Below are 22185 nucleotides of genomic sequence, written 5' to 3' on the forward strand. Positions count from 1 at the left end.
AGATAAAGGGAATCTTGAATTTCCCTGCACTCCCCTCGGCCCAGATGTATTACGTAATTGTATTTAATTTTGGAAGCGTTTAGGGAGAGGGGACAAGCTATCAAAAAAAGGAATTTTTTTTTATAATTATACGATCAAACAGACAATCAAGGCGATAGATAGATAGCTTGAGAAATAGATAGAGAGTTAATTCATATTGTCATGTATATACTTCTACTTCGCACATTTGGAAGCCCAGCCATAAAACTTTGGTTTGCATCAAAATTATTTTCTTCTAGATCTCTCTCTCTCTCTCTCTCTCTCTCTCTCTCTCTCTCTCTCTCTCTCTCTCTCTCTCTCTCTCTCGGGAGGACCTAAAACGACCACCTCACCAACTTGAAAGAGACATATCCCACGAGAACTTCGCCTTCGATACCACATTCATCATCCTATTGCGTTCCGATGATATAATTTTTCCCGACACATTGTCATTCCATCTACTACTTCGTGACAAGTTATGGGGAAGCAGAAAGTTCCAAAGACAGCTGAAAGTCGAACTTGCGACTTTTGGAAAGGGAGAATGCCTTTTGACAGAAAGGAGGAAAGGTTTCAGAAATTTCACCTCAGACCACGAGTCTATTTTTAATCATATCCCATACAGTGACTACATGCTGGTCCTTTTTATTGTAATGAATAATTATCCACTTTATTCGGTCTCAACCATGAAAAGGAAATATAAGTGAAGAAATAAAGTCTTCACTTAGGTCATCGGGGAACTCTCTAGAATAAGGGCATAGTAAATTTGGGAAACATAGCAGTGGTTTCAGATTTTACAGTTATTAAGAAGATATGAGTAGACAATTCTTACAAAATTAAAATTTTTCGAAATCTTTTCAAAATCTCACTATAATAAAGTTAAATTTCAGCATTCATCTCTTCGACTTCTCAGGTACCGTTACAACGGAATGCTTGATTAGGTAATGCAATCACTTTCCAAGCTGCAAAGGGCTTATGAAGATTGAAAAAAAAATTATTAAGCTAAGTAATTTTTCACCCTTATCTTAATAATTGTAAAATCTGGAACTCGGTGCTTTGTTTAAAAAATATATAATGCCATGATTCAGGAGATCTCCCAGATTACTCAAGTAGAGTTTATTTAAATTTTTTTACTTATATTTCCTTTTGATAGATAAGGTATGATTTTCTTATTTTCTTCAGCTTCCACATAAAGACACAGTACCAAATAATCACATGGCAGAGCACTAAACTCTAGGAAATGAATGGTGCGTAATTAATTTAAAGCTAAATCGAAAATTTAGATCCTTTGTCCCCCTGGAACATCCTACATCAGCTGACCAAAACACGCACTTTAATTTTTCCACGAAGAGGAAAATAGCTATCCGTTCCAATGTCGCCATAACTAAATTATTACGATCATTTTTACCTGAAATTAGTGAATAGTTAGATCATACGATGAAAAACGTTCCTTAATCAAATAAAATATTTGTGTAATGGAAAGACAAGAGACGCTAATTTTTAATTCTTAATTTATACACGAATTTTACCCTAAAATTGTCAATTATCAACTTTATTCAGTCCCCAAAAAGTCCCTTCATTTTTTTTTATACTATCATGTCTTTACTATCATATCTCGCGCCCGCGTCAATTCCTCCTCCCGTCCCTTCCCCCAAGCATTAATTCCGTTTTCTGTTCTCTCCTCCTTCCTCCAAATTTGCGAATCAGTGGAGTATATTGGCGGGAGGAATCTTCCGAAATACTCACCCGGAAGGTTATTGCAAATTGGCCGTTTTCTATGCTTGGTTAGGAAGCGCATTGCTGGGCCCTTTCCCGCTTTGTGGAGTTACCAGGTTTGGATTTTGCGACTTTGCATTTCTGTTTCGTGTTTTCGTTTCATTTACTGCAAGACTTTATCGTTTTTCCCTGTCCTCGAAGTACTCAGCTTTATAAAAAGGGACAAAAAAAAGCTCTCTTATGTCTAAGCGTAAAGATGATACTACCTATTCCTTAAATGAAATATACGTAGAAAATTACTAATTTTAATGAGATGTATTTAGAGAATGACTAAGTTCAATGATTTTCGTTTCAGGAATATTAAACGCAGTCAAGGCAACAGAATGTTTCAGTTATTCTCACTAAAACCCAAAGTAAAGTCAGTCTTAGTTTCGTTTCGTCACCTGTTTTTATGCCAGCGATTTCGATAAGCGCAAAGTCTTGCCACCCCGACAATTGGGATGGTATTTTGACATATGAAAATGAACAGATGTTAACAGGAAACATCTAATAAATATAAAACCATTTACCTGACAACTCGACCTACTTCTGCGAATGAATCTATTTGCTGGAAATCTTGAAATCAAGGAATCTCTCGACAATGTTACCTTAAAATCGTGAACAAAGCCAGTGTTTAATGAGAGAGAGAGAGAGAGAGAGAGAGAGAGAGAGAGAGAGAGAGAGAGAGAGAGAGAGAGAGACTCTTCTTTCGCTATGAGGGAATATTACATTTGCGCGGTAATGGAAAATGACTATTTTGAAATCTGTCTGTTTTGCAAAATCCTATTTTCAATAATCGTATTATCCTTATTTTTTTTTTATTTATAAAAATTCTAGATGCTAACTTTTCCCCAGTATACAAACACAACTTCCCACCATTCTTACGGCCGCAGGGCATACGGAACATGAAATAAAAGAAATACATGCATGAATAACAAACGCCGAGGTAGAAAATGTCATACGAGCTTTTGAAAAGGTTAGACGTTGGCTTTTCATAATCAGATAAATGAACAATCGAAAAGGAAAAATGGCAGTAGAAATATAAAATGGAACCATTTATATATATATATATATATATATATATATATATATAATATATATATATTTATATATATATTTATATTATATATATAATGGTTCCATTTTATATTTCTGCTGTCATTTTTCCTTTTCGATTGTTATTTTGAATTCCATTATAAAGATCTCTGCCATTGTTATCCTCTGAGTGAACTCTTGGTTTATTGCATTATATATATATATATATATATATATATATATATATATATATATATATATATATATATGTGTGTATAATAAAATATATATCTATATATATATATTATATATATAAATATATATATATAAATATCTATATATATATATATATATTAATATATGTATATATATAGATATTATATATAAATATATATAAATTATTATATATCTATATATATAATATCTAATATAAATATAATTATTATATAAGATATTATAATATATGTAATGCAATGAATGTGAACCATACTTTTTTTTATATTTATAAATAAAAGTTTAATTAAAATGACTGGATAAAGATATACCATCGCAGATCCAATCTCGTAAAATGTAATGAAAGATGTTGAATAAACTGGGGTTACTTTTCTTCAACGCTTTTCTCGGTAAATTTAAACTCCGGATAAACAGCGCATTTTTATCTTACATCAAATAAATAACAAACGAATTTCTAAACCAAGAGTTAGCTCAGAGGATTACAATAGCAGAGATCTTTGTAATGGAATTCAAATGACTTAATCACAAAATAAACCGACTGATATAAATGGCATTTTATCAAACGGACGAGAACACAATTCAAGCACGATTTCGCTGACGACTTTTTGATTCGCTTCACTAATTTCAATGGACGCAAAATCAGAGCGAATTTTTTTTTTTTTTTTTTTTATTATATCACAATTTTAAGAAACAGTTGAAATGAGCCATCTCTAAGCTACCAACAGACCCTTCCGTTAGCCACCGAAGAGCGGCGATCAAAAACTACAATAATTGCAAATGACAGAACTTGAAACAGCAACACCGGCGATAAGCTGGTAAATTGTTTAATTTTAATTTCAAAAAATCTACTCGTCTATTATCTACAATTTGTATCTTACAGGTACTTACTTTACGAATCGTGAGGACCAGCGGTGAACTGAACTCCGTGGGAATTGGCAATACATCTTCACATCCTTCTTACATGTCCTTACTAGAATAATAATAATAATAGTAATAATAATAATAATAATAATAATAATAATAATAATAATAATAATAATTAGTAAGGAAAAACTCTCTATCACGAGAGTATATATAATGTTCTAAAGGGTCCACAATAATGCAAAGCGTAAAAAGTCCGTGTATAATTTTGAAGACTTTACAGAAAGCTTTCGAACCCTTCCCTGGGTTCATCTTCAGTCCAAATCAGATTTTCTGTAAAGTCTTCAAAATTATACACGGACTTTTTACACTTTGTATTATTGTGGACCCTTTAGAACAGAAAATAATAATAAATAATAATAATAATAATAATAATAATAATAATAATAATCAAAACAAAAACTTCTTTCAGTTTTCTTCTGAAGATTGAAAAAAAAAAACACACAAAATTACTGTGTATAACGTGTTTACTTTTTAGCATTTACATTTTATTTCACTCATCACTCGAGTACTTTCAGCCTGTGAAAGTACTCGAGTGTTGAGTAAAATAAAATGTAAATTCTTCGAAGAAAACACGTTATACACAGTAATTTTGTGGGTTTCTTTTTCAATAATAATAATAATAATAATAATAATAATAATAATAATAATAATAATAATAATAATAATAATAATAATGATAATGATAATAATAACTAATGTTAAGAAATTCCACAGTTTCGTGAAAACAAATTGTTTAAAAAATATCCACAATTATATATAAAATTATCTTTCTATGTAAAAATATAAAACAAAGACTTTCGAACACCTGAACGGTGTTCCTCATCAGTGTAACGTTAAAACGTAATGAAGAGGATAGTTTCCCTCCGAAGAACATCTAAAATGGTGGGCGGGGTCGACAAAAAAAATAATAACAGCCCATCATCGAAGTGCTGGTTCGTGTTTTAGGTAATCCCAAACTCAACAGGCTCCTGCTTGCACTGCATAGGTGTCATAGTCGGAAGCATCCAGAGGGACGTCAGGTATCTGGAGAGAGAGGAAGAGGAAGCAGAGCATCAGGGTTCACATGGTCAACGTCAGTTTTAAAATTAAAGTCTTTAAAGTATTGCCTGGCAATGACTGTTTATAAAAGGGTCTTCATTGGTTTACCAATGAAGACCATTTTATAAACAGTTTCATTGGCAGGCAATACTTAAAAGAGTTTAATTTTAAAACTGACGTTGACCATGTGAACCCTCCAATGAAGACCCTTTTATAAACAGTTTCATGGCAGGCAATACTTAAAAGACTTTAATTTTAAAACTGACGTTGACCATGTGAACCCTGATGCTCTGCTTCCTCTTCCCCTCTCTCTCCAGATAGCCGACGTCCCTCTGGATGCTTCCGACTATGGCACCTAGGCAGTGCAAGCAGGAGCAACTTCGCAGGTTCGGAGATCGAGGAGGTTGGGGCAACTGCCTGTTGAATTTGGGATTACCTAAAACACGAACCAGCACTTCGATGATGGGCTGTTATTAGTTTTTTTGTCGCCCCGCCCACCTTTTTTTTTTTAGATGCTCTTCGGAGGGAAACTATCGTCTTCATTACATTTTAACGTTACACTGATGAGGAACACCGTTCAGGTGTTCGAAATTCTTTGTTTTATATCTTTACATAGAAATATATTTTTATATATAATTGTGGATATCTTTTAAACAACAACAATAATAATAATAATAATAATAATAATAATAATAATAATAATAATAATAATAATAATAATAATAATAATAATTTAATAATAATTTTAATAATAAAATAATAATAATAATAATAATAATAATAATAATAATAATAATACAGGTTTTATTGAAAAAAATGGCTATTTCAGTTACGTTAATTTTGTATAGAAGTTTCTTTATTCTTCTTATTACTGACTTTTCTTGTATTCTCAAATTGGCTACTAAACGCCAAATGGGGGATTCTGTAAAAGACGTGGTATTTGTCAAATTGAATATACAAAATGCAGTACAAATTGCAATTTGTATAATATATTCAATTTCATAAATACACCACGTTTTTTACATAAATCCCCCATTTGGCGTTTTAATAGCCAACTTGAGTACAGAAGAAAAGTAAGTGATAAGAAGAATAGAGAAACTTCTATGCAAAATAAAAGCGACTGAAATAGCCATTATTTTCAATAAAACCTGTAGTACTAATGGTCTTCTTCCAGCAAATATCGGTAACAAGGATAATAGAGAAACTTCTAAACAAAATAAACCCGGCTGAAATATCTATTATTTTCAATAAAAAATGTATTACATGAAGGTCTTCTTGCAGCAAATAATAATAATAATAATAATAATAATAATAATAATAATAATAATAATAATAATAATAATAATAATAAATGAAATGAAACATAATAGGCTTTAAATTTAACCATCTCAAATATTGTATCTGTTAAAAAAATGTATACACGCATCTAAAAAAAAATTATAAACGAATGTTTTACCAATTCTGTAAGACAGACACAACCACTTAACCCTAATGCAATGCAGTAACATTCTAATATCTTCACCCTTGTTGAAAAGTGGCGTTTTTTAATTCCATTAACTAAACCCAATCCATTTATGTTAAAAGCCCGCAGGCCGAGAGAGAAATGTCAAGATTTGCATATATTTGAAAGGACCTCGCCCGGCGAGCAGCCCTTCAGTTTCGCCCCAAAAAATTCTCCGGACGATATTTCTGTGTCAACAGATTCTGAGATTCTCTGCAAAGATTGGCAGGAGATTTCCAGGTCAAGATCTCCTTCGTCTCCCTGGAAAGGACAGACTTTCTCATCATGCAATGGCCTTTAATAGAGGCATGTCAATTCCTGCTAATATTGACCATGTGCATGGAAGGTGCTCTGCATGAATTGCTTGTGACGGGGTCATAAATTTCGTGGCCTCCTGGGCAGTCGTCACATGCACTTTGTACCCACTATAGTAGATTCACATCAACCGTGCATCTGATGTCTAGGCGCCAGTCCATTACGACGCTCCTGATTGACTGTTGATAATGCAATCACAGGGCTGGAAACTCTGTCTCTCGAGAGAGGTCACATAGGCAGGATGTATGTTCCACCTTTCCTGAGGGATACTTTTGCAAGATGTCAGCGCATTATATTAAAAAATGCATTTTGACATCGCACTACATTAAAAAAAACATGCATTTTGTCATCTCACTACATAAAAAAATGTATTTTGTCATGGCACTATATTAACAAATGCATTTTATCATCGCAATACATTACAACATACATTTCTTCATCGCACTATATAAAAAAAACAAAGGACCTTCTTTTCAAGTGCAGTGTAGAAATACTTCTTCAATAACCCCTTCACTCCATAAACAACCTGGAATCTCTTACTCCTCACACCTTCCAGATCACTTTTAATAGTTCTTGCGCGTAAGCTTCCTTTCTTGTCTATCTAGATCTATATTCATATTTGAAACCATTACATCATTCTGAGTAGCATCAGTGACATTTACTCTCAACACATCTAAGCTTCCATCGACATGCTTCAATCTATCATTATTCCTGACAGAGGGGTTTCGACTTGTCAACAAAGGTGTCCTACATTAACTGAAACAATCATATAAGAATCCATACACGTATATTTATGCATTAGTACACATGATTTAGGAATTATTTCACTGCGTCACATGAGAGGTCTCTGATTAAAGTCCATATCGGTTGGTGGTTCGGTCTGAACAGAATTCAATTTCGTTGCCTTTGTGTCCCGCACGACTAAAAAAAAAAAATTTTAAATTGCATATATGTTTACTCTTGTATCAAACGTCATCCACTGTTGACTTTGTTCATAGGCGTCTTTCATTGCTCCATTTTCCACAAACGAAATGCAAAATTATATCAGATTTTCTTTCTTTGATACATTTCCACAAACAAATGCAAAATTATATCAGAATTTCTTTCGTTGTTACATTTTCCACAAACTAAATGCAAAATTATATCAGAATTTCTTTCTTTGTTACATTTTCCACAAACTAAATGCAAAATTATATCAGAATTTCTTTCTTTGTTACATTTTCCACAAACTAAATGCAAAATTATATCAGAATTTCTTTCTTTTTTAACATTTTCCACAAACTAAATGCAAGTTACATTTTCCACAAACTGAATGCAAATTATATCAGAATTTCTTTCTATGTTACATTTTCCACAAACTAAATGCAAGTTACATTTTCCACAAACTAAATGCAAAATTATATCAGAATTTCTTTCTTTGTTACATTTTCCACAAACTAAATGCAAAATTATATCAGAATTCTTTCTTTGTTATATTTTCCACAAACTAAATGCAAAATTACATCAGAATTTCTTTCTTTTTTAACATTTTCCACAAACTAAATGCAAAATTATATCAGAATTTCTTTCTTTGCTACATTTTCCACAAAATAAATGCAAAATTATATCAGAATTTCTTTCTTTGCTACATTTTCCACAAAATAAATGCAAAATTATATCAGAATTTCTTTCTTTGCTACATTTTCCACAAAATAAATGCAAAATTTTATCAGAATTTCTTTCGTTGTTACATTTTCGCAAAAAAATAAAATGCAAAATATTTAGAATTCTTTTAGTTTGTTTTGTTTGTTGCATTTTCCACAAAATAAAATGCAAAATTATATCAGAATTTCTCTCTTTGTTACTTTTTCCACAAACTAAATGCAAAATTATATCAGAATTTCTTTCTTTGTTACATTTTCCACAAACTAAATGCAAAATTATATCAGAATTTCGGTACATTTAAAAACGACTCTTACAATTTTAAACCTTTTTTACCGACAGGTTCATATTTGAGTATGCGTCCGTAATTTTACAAATTTTGTTACTCGCTCTTTGAATGCATGTTTTTACGGGCTGCTCTATGAGCAAGAGCCCGTGCTGGAATATGGCCAGCTTAATAAAAACAACAGCCGTTTGCCCTAACATTGTAACCGACTCCAATATCTTTAAAACGAAGGACCATTTCCCACCCTGAAAGTCTCGAATCTCTGATCTTGGATACGATACTGTCAGCTCTGAATCATCTTAGAAAAGTAAGAGAATCATACCGCATAATTAGAGCTTATAAGATATAGATGAATATGTTTCGGAAAAGAAAATCTACGCTGGCAATTCAAGTCTTCAGGGATTTGCTAAATAAACAGGTTTTTAAGTCAAATCCAATTACACACCCAACCACACACAGACAACACAGACACACACACACACATATATACACACACACATATATTATATATTATATATATATATATTATTATATACAATATATATGATATATATATATATTATATAATATATACCTGTATCTATAGCATATGTAATTTTAAAACTGCTTTTATTTAAAATAAATGACAATAGATTCCTTGATAGAGAATCTTTTACAAGGTATTCTTAAACATTTGAATGAGAGATTCTCTAAAGAGCAAGAATTATACTACCAATTAAACAACATATTTACTGTATTATTCTTTTAAATACGGATTGTTACTTTATCTCTCATCATATTATTTATTTTCTTAACATTACACTTCAGCTCGAACAGTGTTGTTCTAAAGATTACGAGTAACTACGATGCTCTATTTCTTCTACAATGGAAGCAAAGTGATTCTTTTACTTATGCAGAATACCTATAGAACGTACTGAAAGTATTCGTTAAACTTTCAGAATCTGCTAATTTTTTTTTATGGACATCATTACGCGAGCACGTGCGCCAAATAAAAGAAATTTCTTTTCTACAAATAATAATACTGTTGCATTTCGCTTGCTTAGTGGCGAAACTCTCTTTTATTGAGAGAAAATAGTCCCATTCGATGTCTAAACAGCATTCGAAGGCTGCTTTAATACTCATTAATTGGTAGTTATCTATTGTTTCGGGAACAATGTATTCGGGAAAGCGAAAGAGGTTAGAAATACATTCTTTTGTAGGGTAATGTTCGCCTTTTCATGATTTGACCTTTGCGTTTTTGTCAAGAGAAGTTATTTTGTCCTTTTGTCAACTCGTGAAAACCATTTGCTAATTCAGGAATGAACGTTTGAAACAGAAGACATATTTCTCAAGCCAGAGAAGTTATTTTGTCATTTGTCAACTCATGAAAACCATTTGCTAATTCAGGAGTGAGCATTTGAAACAGAAGGCATATTTCTCGATCTACAAAATTCATTGTAGGATATAAACATCCATTATTCAAATTCGAAGGTAGATGAGAACTTTTGCAGTGTTGAATATGTGAGATCAGAATTTAAGAATATATTGAGGATAAACTAAGATTATTATCACTGTAGGTAATGCTACCTGTAGACAGTGTGTAATGTATAAGTAAATTTTAAATTTCATCTTAACAGCGCTGAAACTGATAACGCTATTGCTGATACACGTATTATCAATAATATTGTTTACTTCCTTATTTCAATTCCGTATGCATTTTTCCAGTAAAGGCATTCAAGAAATTGCTGTAATGCCCGCTTGCAATTACACTCATCTTGCGTGAGGTAAAATATTATGGAAAATAAGAGTCCGTTTAGTCATGCTTTTCCTGAATGAAGAATGATATATATCTATATATATATATAATATATATATATATATATTTATAAGAAGTATTATAATAATATATACAGATATATATTATATATATAATATATGCTATATATTAAATAATATATATATACGATATAGATATATATATATGATATATATATATAAATAATATATATATATATATATAATATTAATACATATAGAATATATATATATATATAGTATATTATATATTATATAGATATATATACATATATATATATATTATATAAAAAGTATATATATATATATATATATATATATGATATTATAATATATTATATATAATATATATATATATATATATATATATATATATATATATATATGTATATAGATATATATATATATATATATATTATCTATAATATATACAAATATATATACAAGCGTGGGTTTGTTTGCATCTTTCAACTTTTAAATTATTGATAGATTAACAAATCGATAGATCTTGTACATTTCGAACCGAAACTAGTAAACCTTCCTGCTGATGAATAGAGGGATTAAAGTGGCTTATAACTTTTTTTTTTTTTTTTTTTTTTTTGCGATATGGAAGTTTTATCTGCCCAATAAACTTTTCGAATAGAGGCAGGTGCGCGTTAAACTGCTGACATATACGTTTTAGCGAAATTAACGCCCGGAGTCCTACGCGCAGTTTGCACTTTTGTAGGTGAGAAATAAATACAATAATGAAACGGAACTTATGCTGAGATACACAAGTTTCTTTTCAGTTTTAAATTTCATATTTATAATTAAACAATTTACGTCAGATGATATTTCTTACATTAAAGCTGATAAGATTTTCTAAGATGAAAATGTAAACTAATCACGGCAAATATTTACAAGATTTTCTTTTTTTGGTATTAAAGACGGCCAGTTACATAGAAATTTTACTGCCCGCTAATTCTCTACCTCTTCTCTATAAGACGAGTAACATTGCTTTATGGAAGTTTTACTGATCTTCCAAACTGCAGATAAGAACACATTAATGTTGAGGTCAGATTACTGATGAGAAATTAAATAATTACTGTTTTTAAATATCCTGGGATTCCATTACCGAGATAAATTATCGCTTTGCGTTAAAAAGATTCTGAGCTGGGAATTGGAATATAATAAAGGCCAAAGTCCAAGTACTGGAATCTACGAGGTCATTCAGCGCTGGAAAGGAAATTGAGAGCATGTATAGGTTTGAATGGTGTAATAGGAAGAAAACCTCAAAGCAGTTGCGCTATGAAATAATTGTAAGGAGAAGGTGGATAGCAAGATGGAAGAAAGATAATATGAATGGAGGTTCAGTAAGGGGGGGAATGGAAGGGGTTGCAGCTAAGGCCGAAGAACGCTGCAATGAACCTTGTTTAGCATTGCTTACAGTGCACGTGACTTCCACTGATGGTTACCCACGTAAATCCCAAGAGAATTGATCTGTAGACCAACTCTTATCTAAAGGCAATGCACTTCGGCCAATGGCTGGGGAGAGGACTTCGAGTGCAACTTCGATGTGTAGCCCTCAACAAGTTAATAGGCTGGGTGTTCCCAAAATGTCAGTTTGTAAGTATGTTTATATATATATATATATATATATATATGAATATATGTGTATGGGTGCGCATGTACGCAAGATCTATGCGAGCCATGCTACATCACCTCTTCATTTCCAGCGTCAAGGCACAGGGAGCCCTTTCCACCGAGTTAGTCCCAATTGGCGACGACGTTTATGGGCAAAGTTTCCTCCTACTCCATTTATTATTCTACTCAGTGAGAGTCTCTCTCTCTCTCTCTCTTGGGGAAGTTCTTCTCCCCTTGCTAGTCAGGCTTTTGTTACTTTGAATTTTATCAGTCAAAACTGTTTTTTCAGTTTACAGATGTCTTCATTCCTTAATGAAATAAATCAGTATAATATATATATATATATATATATATATTATATATATATATATATATATATATATATATTATAGTTTTGGTTCGTAATGTACAATATTTATCTATTTGTTAGTCCAAGTCCATCAATAATTTGAAAGATGCAAACAAACACACGTGTGTATAATTATATATATATAGTATATATATATATATATATATATATATATATATATATATATATATATATATATATATATATATATATATATATATATCTATATATCATAAAACGTGAGTTAAATTTATTCCACACAGAACGAAGAACCAATAAACAGAGTACTGTTCTGTTGGTATCATCCCTTTTAAAATATATCAGAGAAGGACAAATCATAAAAGTTTGAGTCTGGCAACAAAAGAAATACTGGTTCCAAACCGGAACTCACTGCCGTCATAAGTGACCGTCACTTTTACGATCCTTATGATTAACCCGAATTTCTGTCCAGGGAACACCACGGAAGCTGGAATGGTTCCCATCGAAAGGTCGGAGCGGGGGGATGGGGGGGCGGGGTGGAGGATGGAACGATAGGTGAACCGGAAACCAAACGTCCATTGATTTCTCTTTTAGTGATCGGTCGAGATTTCAAAGTTCTATCTATATTATATTTCTGTAATTGATATTTTTGTTAATAATATTATATATATATATACATATGTATATATATAAATATCTATATATATATATATATATATATATATATAATATATATATATATATCTATATATATATATTCAGTATATACATGACCAGGAAACCAAGGATGTATGTGCACTACAATTGATGACACCTTCGTCTGCGCCGACTCCCAGGATGAGATAGAGCAGCTGCGACGTGCATTCCACGACCACAGCTGCCTCACGTTCACGATTGAACATTGCCAAGATCGCCGCCTCCCTTCCTTGACGTCCTTGTCGAACAGCGAGATTCCGAATTCAGCACGAGGGTGTACACGAAGCCGACGAACCTGGGAATGTGTATGAACGGTGAGAGTGAGTGCCCTGAGAGGTATAAGCGCTCCACCATCAGCGCCTTCGTCAGGAGGGCCCTCTCACACTGCTCCTCCTGGAATGACACACACAGTGAGTTGGAGCGCGCCGCCCAGGTCCTCGTCGACAACGGACACACCAATCGTGCTGTTGATGAGTCAATAAGGAAAAGTATGGAAGCCTGGTACCACCAGGAACCCGCCCCGACGTTGCAGAGCCCATCAAGCTTTTCTACAAGGGGCACTTCCACCGGAGTACAAGGAGACGAACAAGCCCTCAAAAAGAACATCGAGGAAAACGTCAGCCCCGCCGACCCAGACAGAAATATCAAGATATTATATATTATAAACGAAGAAGACGAGCAGCCTGGTGATGAGAAACAATCCTTCGGCGCCCTTGCAGGATCCCTTGAAGAAGACGAGTGTGGTCTACCGTTACACATGCCCCGTCCGAGGATGCCTCGGCAAATACGTCGGTATGACCTCCATGCGTTTCTCCAAGCGAATCTCCTGCCACGCCCAAGAAGGAGCCATATTCAATCACGCAGGACTGCTCATAACAAACGGATAAAAAGAAATGATATTATCCCTAATATCATAATAATAGATCAGACAACAGATCCCCGACGTCTGCGCCTCCTAGAAGCCCTTCATATAGAGAGCAGCGAGCGACCCCCCGACGATGCCAGATAATCAGGAGCCCCCACAGGATGATACGATTCCTGCTACAGACGGAATTCCTGACGTTCATCCCCAGGCACAGTAGTGTGGCGCTCGCACAAGAGAATCCCCGAGACCTTCGAGGCGAGATCCACGGCTTCGCCCAAGACCGGCACGACCAATGAGAATGCAACTCTAGGTCCGTGCCGCTATAAATACCGTTCCGCAAACTTTCTTGCTACAGTCTCTTCACCGACTCGTCAGAAGATGACCTACGAGAAGGTCGAAACGTCACGTGATACCAGCTATACCAGCACCAATACCAGCCCTTAAACCAAGGACGACCCTGGCCCGAACTGAACTACGCTTACGGAATAATACCGGCACTGACGACGACCCCAGCTTGACCTGGACCTGATATCCTGTTCTAATAAAAGATTCCTTCAGCATTCACAATCTTTTGAAAAATTCTCAATATGAATATTGGCCAGTTACTTAGAAACATCGCTGAGCCTGAGAAGCGAATTGTAAGGAAAATAGAAAAAAACAATATATAAAATCAACTCGCTTAATTCTGCCATCCTTTTTAACAATAATAATAATAATAATAATAATATTGATGTAGCAACACCAAGGAACACCAAAGTAAATGAGAAAGAAAGATAAAAAAAACTGACAGGTATCAAGACTTGCAAACAGAAATAAGAAAGATACGAGATATGCCAGTGGAAATTGTAGGCATAATCACAGGAACACGATCCCTGAAAAGGAACTTGGAAAATCTAGATGCCGGAGTAGCTCCAGGACCATCCAAAGGAGCGTGCTAGTAGACACAGCGCACACAGTGAGGAAGTGGTGGCTCCTAAGGAGGCAGGATGCACCAGGAACCCCACACTATAAAAACCACCCAGTCGAATAGGATGACTGAGATAGACCAATATAATAATAATAATAATAAGAAGAAGAAGAAGAAGGACGTTTTGCATGTTCCCACCAATGTATTTCATATTGACAATAACCACACAACTGCTAAATACATACGATAACAATAAAGAAAATATAAATAATAATTCAATTGGACAAAAAATGCATTCTTCTCAACCACTGCCTTCCATTAAGTTTTCAGAAACAAGTCTTAAATATTGCAGCAGACTCCGAGAATTATGACATTGCTTTTGCAGAGGGAGAATAGACAGTATTATAGTTCTGCGGAAGAATGAAGATGTTGTTCCTAAAGGAAAAACTTTGTGTGTGTATGTATATATAGATATATCTATATATATATATATTAGATATATATATATATATATAAGATATATATATATATCTACTATATATAATATCTTCTATATATATGTATATATTATATATATATTTATATAGATCTTATATTATAATTGTATAAGTATGGGAAGCCATAATAAATATCCGTTTAAGAACTTCAACTCAAAATGCAACTCCGTCCACCTCTTCACTAACAGTCCCCCCCCAAAAAAAAAAAAAAATTACGTTATCTCGATCTGTTTTAAAAAGAACTGAGAGAGATAACGATTGATTAAAAAAAATCCTTGTGTTGAAAGAACAACTCGGCAAAGAGGAAAATGATTTGATCTTTTTGTCGGACTTATCAAAAAGGTTTGATCACCACAGACGATAAGCTTCTCATTAAAAAAACAATATTTTCTGAAAAATGAACGATTTTTCTGACCAGTTTTCAATCCAGATTAAAAACAATTTTTTTGAGTTCATTTCAATAATCTAATCGTCATAAAAATTATGATAACGCAACCATTATTTCAGCATGCATAATGGAAACATATACCATCAATATATATAATTCCAACGTAACACATCTCTTCATGAGAGAGAGAGAGAATCTATAATTCTTCCAATTCGGGGAAGTAATGAAATGATATAACACAAAATTATTATGTAAAAAACAATTTGGCTGTTAAAGAGAGAGAGAGAGAGAGAGAGAGGAGAGAGAGAGAGAGAGAGAGAGAGAGAGAGAGGAGAGAGAAAGAGAAAGAAAAGAAAGAGAGAGAGAGAGAGAGAGAGAGAGAGAGAGAGAGAGAGAGAGAGAGAGAGAGAATCTATATTCCTTCCAATTGGGGACGAAATGTTATGATTTAACACAAATTATTATTTGTAAAAACCAGGTTGGCTGTTAAAGAGAGAGAGAGAGAGAGAGAGAGAATCTATAATCCTTCAATTGGGGTAAGTAATGAAATATTTTAACACAACACAAATTATTATTTTAAAAACCAAGTTGTCTGTTAAAGAGAGAGAGAGAGAGAGAGAGAGAGAGAGAGAATCTATAATCCTTCCAATTGGGGGAAGTAATGAAATGATTTAACACAAATTATTATTTGTAAAAACCAGGTTGGCTGTTAAAAAAAATAAAAAGTGCCATAAATCAAAAGGTTGGGGGTATATATGGAAAGCCCAATTGAAAATAGATAAAGGTTACTAAAATCCCTTTCACATCCATACATAGCCACCTGTTGTTGCAGACTGCATTGAATGCAGATTTGTGCTAATCCTTCCTTTCGTACTACAGGTGAACCACAATACTTCGAATAAGGTCTTTGTACTATTCCATTCGTATCTTTTCCCTTTGCTATGAACCATTTACATTTTATTAAAAAAAATAAATAATGCAATTTCACGCGATTATTTTGATAGTATTTGTATTACATATCATATATATGTGGATGTCCTGACATAACTGCATTGCCCATGTTCCTAGTTAGCCGAGTGGTTTACGCACTCGTATACCGATTCGGCAGTCCCGAGTTCGAATCACCGCTCTGGCTGAAGAGGACCGCTGTGCAAACGATCAAAAGCTCCCTAGTTTTTTTATTTTTTTTAACCTTTCTGTCTCATAAACATTATTGTGGTATTTTACTCATTATGTCCGGGCATGATATAACGATGCACCATGATCTTCAATGACCAAGTTCATGTTATGATGTCCCAAGTTTAAAATACCATAGACGAATGAAGCAAGAAACGTACAGACGAACAGAGAAATAAATGAAGCAAATAACTGTAATATAGTCAGTCCTCTCCTCTCTTTCCTCGGCATTCTTTTTTTTTTTTTTTTTTTTTTTTTATTGATAGATCAGCGATTATCAGGATTTTTATTTACATTATCATATCAATAACCAACTGAATAAAAAAAAACGTAAAACCAAGTGATAGCCGTCAATTTTCAAATTACTAAAATCGTCACAAAAAGCGACTGCAGTGATTACGGGATAAATCTGCTTTAATTGAAACATTAAATTCGGGTTATGGTTGATTTGAGTTCATTACATATCCAGTTTCCATCGGACATTTTTAAGATATTTTTCCATACCTAATAATTCAATTTCAGTTTACAACGTTAGGTAAATTAATGGCGGAATATGAACATTTTTTTATAATATATATATATATATATATATATATTATATATATATTATATATATATATATATATATATATATATAATATAGAGATCACACGCTCACTCCTTCATCAATTAAGGAGGCTAAAAAATAAGCAGAAATCGCACGTTACTCCCTTAACCGATTAAGGAGGTTAAAAAAAAAAAAAAAAAAGAGATCACACGCTAACTCCTTTACCAATTAAAGTGATTTAAAAAAAAAAAGATACCACACGTTAATTCCTTTACCAATTGAGAAGGTTAAAAAACCAATTAAAAAAAATTACAAGTAATGGAAAATTCGTTTTTATCAAATTGCTCAGTGAAAGTATTCTCAATAAGCACTCTGTTCATATCCTGACGCATGTGGATTAACATTATGAGATAAACTCACATTCTTTGCGATCTTCAAGAATGTGTTTATTGAGGAACATCTTGGTTATTATATCTGAACATGTGTACCGATTACCGTCTCCAGTATAACCACTTTGGGTCAACGTAAAAGCCTGAACTATCATGGCTTCAGAATTCCATCTCATAGCACCATACAAATGTCATTGGTTTCTCAAATCCTTTCATTGCAAACTGAGAGATGTTACTGGCCAGATTAGACTGGGTATAAACGGATTTTCCTTTTCGAACGAATTCATTAAGTAAAATGGTTTCCCGAGCGTTCACATCAGAGGATCTTTTATACGAACGATGTCGCTTTCCTTCGCTTACATGGGGTTTCCATTCGTGTTCGAAAATACGCAATTATCCGGAATTGTTTCATTTGCCAAGATTATAGTTAGCGAGAGAGAGAGAGAGAGAGAGAGAGAGAGAGAGAGAGAGAGAGATTTTCCAGTAAATATAAGTGTTTCTTCTCCTGTACTCGTCTCAGAAAGAACCGCTCCATACTGTATATCACGAGAAATGGTGACGGAATGATACATATTTTTTCTTTGTTATTTAAAGGTTATTGTATCTCCTGAGGTGGTTCATGGGCCATAAACTTAAAAGTTAAAGTCTCTCTCTCTCTCTCTCTCTCTCTCTCTCTCTCTCTCTCTCTCTCTATTGCATTTTTTTACGAGTCTGACAAGTGACATAAAGCAGTTGGAGCCTTCTCTGGACGAACGCTTATCGATCAGTATCTTCAATACTGCACCATTAAGATCTCGTTAGGAGTCCAGTTCGACAGTAAAACTCAAAGTCTGCCAATGAGGCGTAGTTCCATTTACAGCCACCTTATGGAACTATTTAATTTAGAAGACATCTCAAGGGATTTCGTCATTTTACCTAAATTTTTCATTAGACATCATTTAAATTATCTTTAATGGTTTCCCTAACTACTGAGCATGACGAACATGTCAAGAAATATAGATACTTCACGATAAAAAAAATAATTCGGTTATGCATTCAAATATCTAGACAAAATTTAAATAAAATATCATTTGAAAATTGTTTAAAGCAGTTAACGTCATACCTCTACAACTTGGCGAAGAAATGGAATTCGTGTTGGAAATTCAGTGATCTGAATTTATCTATACGTCATTTGAGTGACAGATAATTCTGTTTCTTTTGGAAGTTCGTCCCAGGAGATATGGAGAGAGATCACCTTCGTAGTTAGGGTACACATGACTTTACTGTTTTCCCGTAAGAGTTCGGTATTACACGATGAATTTGAAACGATCTTGTCAATTCCAAGTAGGGCTAAATAAGACGATGCGAGATGTTTATATTATAAAACATGTCAGCTTCCAGAACGTAAAAGGATAGATTTAAAATGATAAAGTAGTTTTTTACTACATTATAAAGTAGATTTACGTTCTAATTCATCACGACTGTATGTACTCATCTGTAACACTTCCGTAGATTAAGAAAATAGGACAGAAACAAACGCAATCAAGATGTTGAAACTAAGAGTGGAATAAATTTTAATAATAATAATAATAATAATAATAATAATAATAATAAGAAGAGGAGGCCTTCTCTGAGGGCAGTAGCATTGAATATTATAGCTGTTTCTAACGGCAATTTAATTTACATAGAATCTTCATTAAATTAAATGCCGTTGAAATATAATAATAATAATAATAATAATAATAATAATAATATATAAGAATAATAATAATAATAATAATTATTATAATTATTGTATTATTAGTTTATTATTATTATATTAATTTAATTATTATTATTATTAATTATATTTTCATTATAATAATAATAATATAATAATAATTATTATTATTATTATTATTATTATTATTATTATTATTATTATTAATATTTATTATTATTATTATTATTATTTTATTATTTTTCATTATTATTGTATAATATAAATAATAAATAATAAATATAATAAATACTAATATAATATAATGATACGTTATTTACAAAGATCCCTTTAGCTAAAATTCACAAAGACGCAACTATTATCATTAACTACAATGCCAGACCCAGAAAAATGTACGGCGCTCTTGGGAGAGGGTAGAGTGAGAGAAGGGAGGGGTGGGGAGCTGCCCCCTGGTTTTTCCCGCAAGTGAGGGCCGTGTGGTCAGAGGCGAGATCAATCAGCTATTTCCATGGGCCCCATCGTTCGGTCGAAGGGTACCCTTCAAGATGCCAGGGTAAGAAATTCCTCTACCTGTTTTATTTTATTTTGATTTTATTTTTATTTTTTTAACGGGAGATAAAATACACTTGTTTCCGCGCCAAAGCTCTAAAATATCCTTTCACGTCTCTCTCGTCTCTCTTTCTCTTTCTCCAATTTTAAGTGATCTCTGTTCTTTTGCATTCTCTGTATTTAACATTCCGCGCCGAGGGATATAAAATTATTCCTTTGGAGTGAGAAGAAGCTGACGTCAAACAGACGTCAATGCTTTGGGTACGAAGCTCTTGAAACACATACGTATAAAAACTGTATATAAACTGTAAGGTTAAACAGAAACCATAAGATCAAAGAAAAGGAAAATGAGCTAGGCAAGTCTAGCAGAAATATATTTAAAAGGTTCCTTCATAATATCTGAACTGAAACCGAGCGATCTTAAGTTGCAACATCCAACCGCGCAAAGGATAACGATCAATTTAAGCTTCGACGTCGAAATGGGACACAACGTAGCTGAACTGGATTCGGGCTCAAAAAAGAAGAAAAAAAAGGGGGGGGGGGGGGGGGTTGTTGGGGGGTAAATCGCAGCAGTAAATGTTGTCTCGAAACGAAGTGAATCGAATTGGCTGGTTCATAGTCCGCCACAACTGTCTCTGCAAACAGTAGTACGGGGTTTCAACCCTGTTTGTTCAGATTTGAATTGTTGGTCCAACACTGGATTGTTCGCGGGAAGTGGATTAAACGCAAACACGGCTTCGTTGATGGAGGACCATTGTTTGTCAGAATCACGGCGACTCTCGGCAATTGATCACTTTATGAATCTTTTTTTTTTTTTATTGTCAGTGCTATTTAGAAACGCCAAATAAAGAGAGGAGAGTGAATTAGAGAGGTGAATGAATCCTATGAGAAGATGGACGAGAAAAGAAATATGTTTCCGACATTAATAAAAGAGAGGTTATATATAGCTTACATGTCGCTAAAGAATGAAACTTATTACTTAAATACACATATTTGAATTTTAGAAAACAATAAGTAAAGAGAGGAGGGTGAATCCTATCAGAAGAAGGAAAAGAAATGTTTCCGACATTAAATAAAAGAACTCCGTAAAAAAAAGTTGTATATGACTTAAAAGTCGCTAAAGAATGGAACTTATTCCTCTGAATTAGGGAGAGCGGGGCTAGTTGCATCGCGGGTAAGTTGCATCAGTGGGCATAACTGGCAACTCGGCGCCTGTAGTAGGCTGACAGGCGGTTCAAATGTGTGTTGGTCGGTGCGGACACAGCTGCGAGAGAGAGAGGCGAATTGTGCATGAGCTCTTGAATTTATGATAAATTTACTGATTTCGACCTTGGCAAGTAATTTTTATCGATTTCACTATTTTTCTTTGTACCTCATGTATTTATATAAGTAACAGTGTTTTGTTTGAAAATATCTATATAATTCTGTTCAATAGTGCAATTATTTTCCTTACAAATTTGCATTAGAATGACCGTTAGTATGTATCTAGCTGGCGATCAAATTTTGATTGTTGTCAGGGGGCAAGTTGAATCTTTCGCAATGGGGCATGTTGAATCATGATTCAACTTGCCCCATTAGTAAATTTATTACATTACTTTTAATTAAAATATTCTTATCATTCAACTCGTTTATTAAATTCAAAAATGGTTCGGAACTACAAGAGGAAGACTGAACGTGGTTCAGCAACAACCCAATTAATGCCAGAGGCCGCTGATTTTGTTCGAAATAAGAATAAATCAGTGAGACGTCCGCACAACTGTTTGGTGTCCACTACTCAAAACCCTTACAACGATTTATTCACAAAAACTCGGTAACACTGCTAAAAACAATGCACATGTAGGATTATGCCAAACCCAAGACAAGTATTACATATGAACAGGAAGAAGAATTAGTATCCTATCTGAAAACAGCAGCAGCAATTTATTTTGATCTTTCTCCGAGAGAGTCAAGGGGGAAAAAAACTGGCTTTTTTTTAATAAGTGC

This window comes from Macrobrachium nipponense, chromosome 10, assembly GCF_015104395.2.
Source record: "Macrobrachium nipponense isolate FS-2020 chromosome 10, ASM1510439v2, whole genome shotgun sequence".
Taxonomy (NCBI): Eukaryota; Metazoa; Arthropoda; class Malacostraca; order Decapoda; family Palaemonidae; genus Macrobrachium; species Macrobrachium nipponense.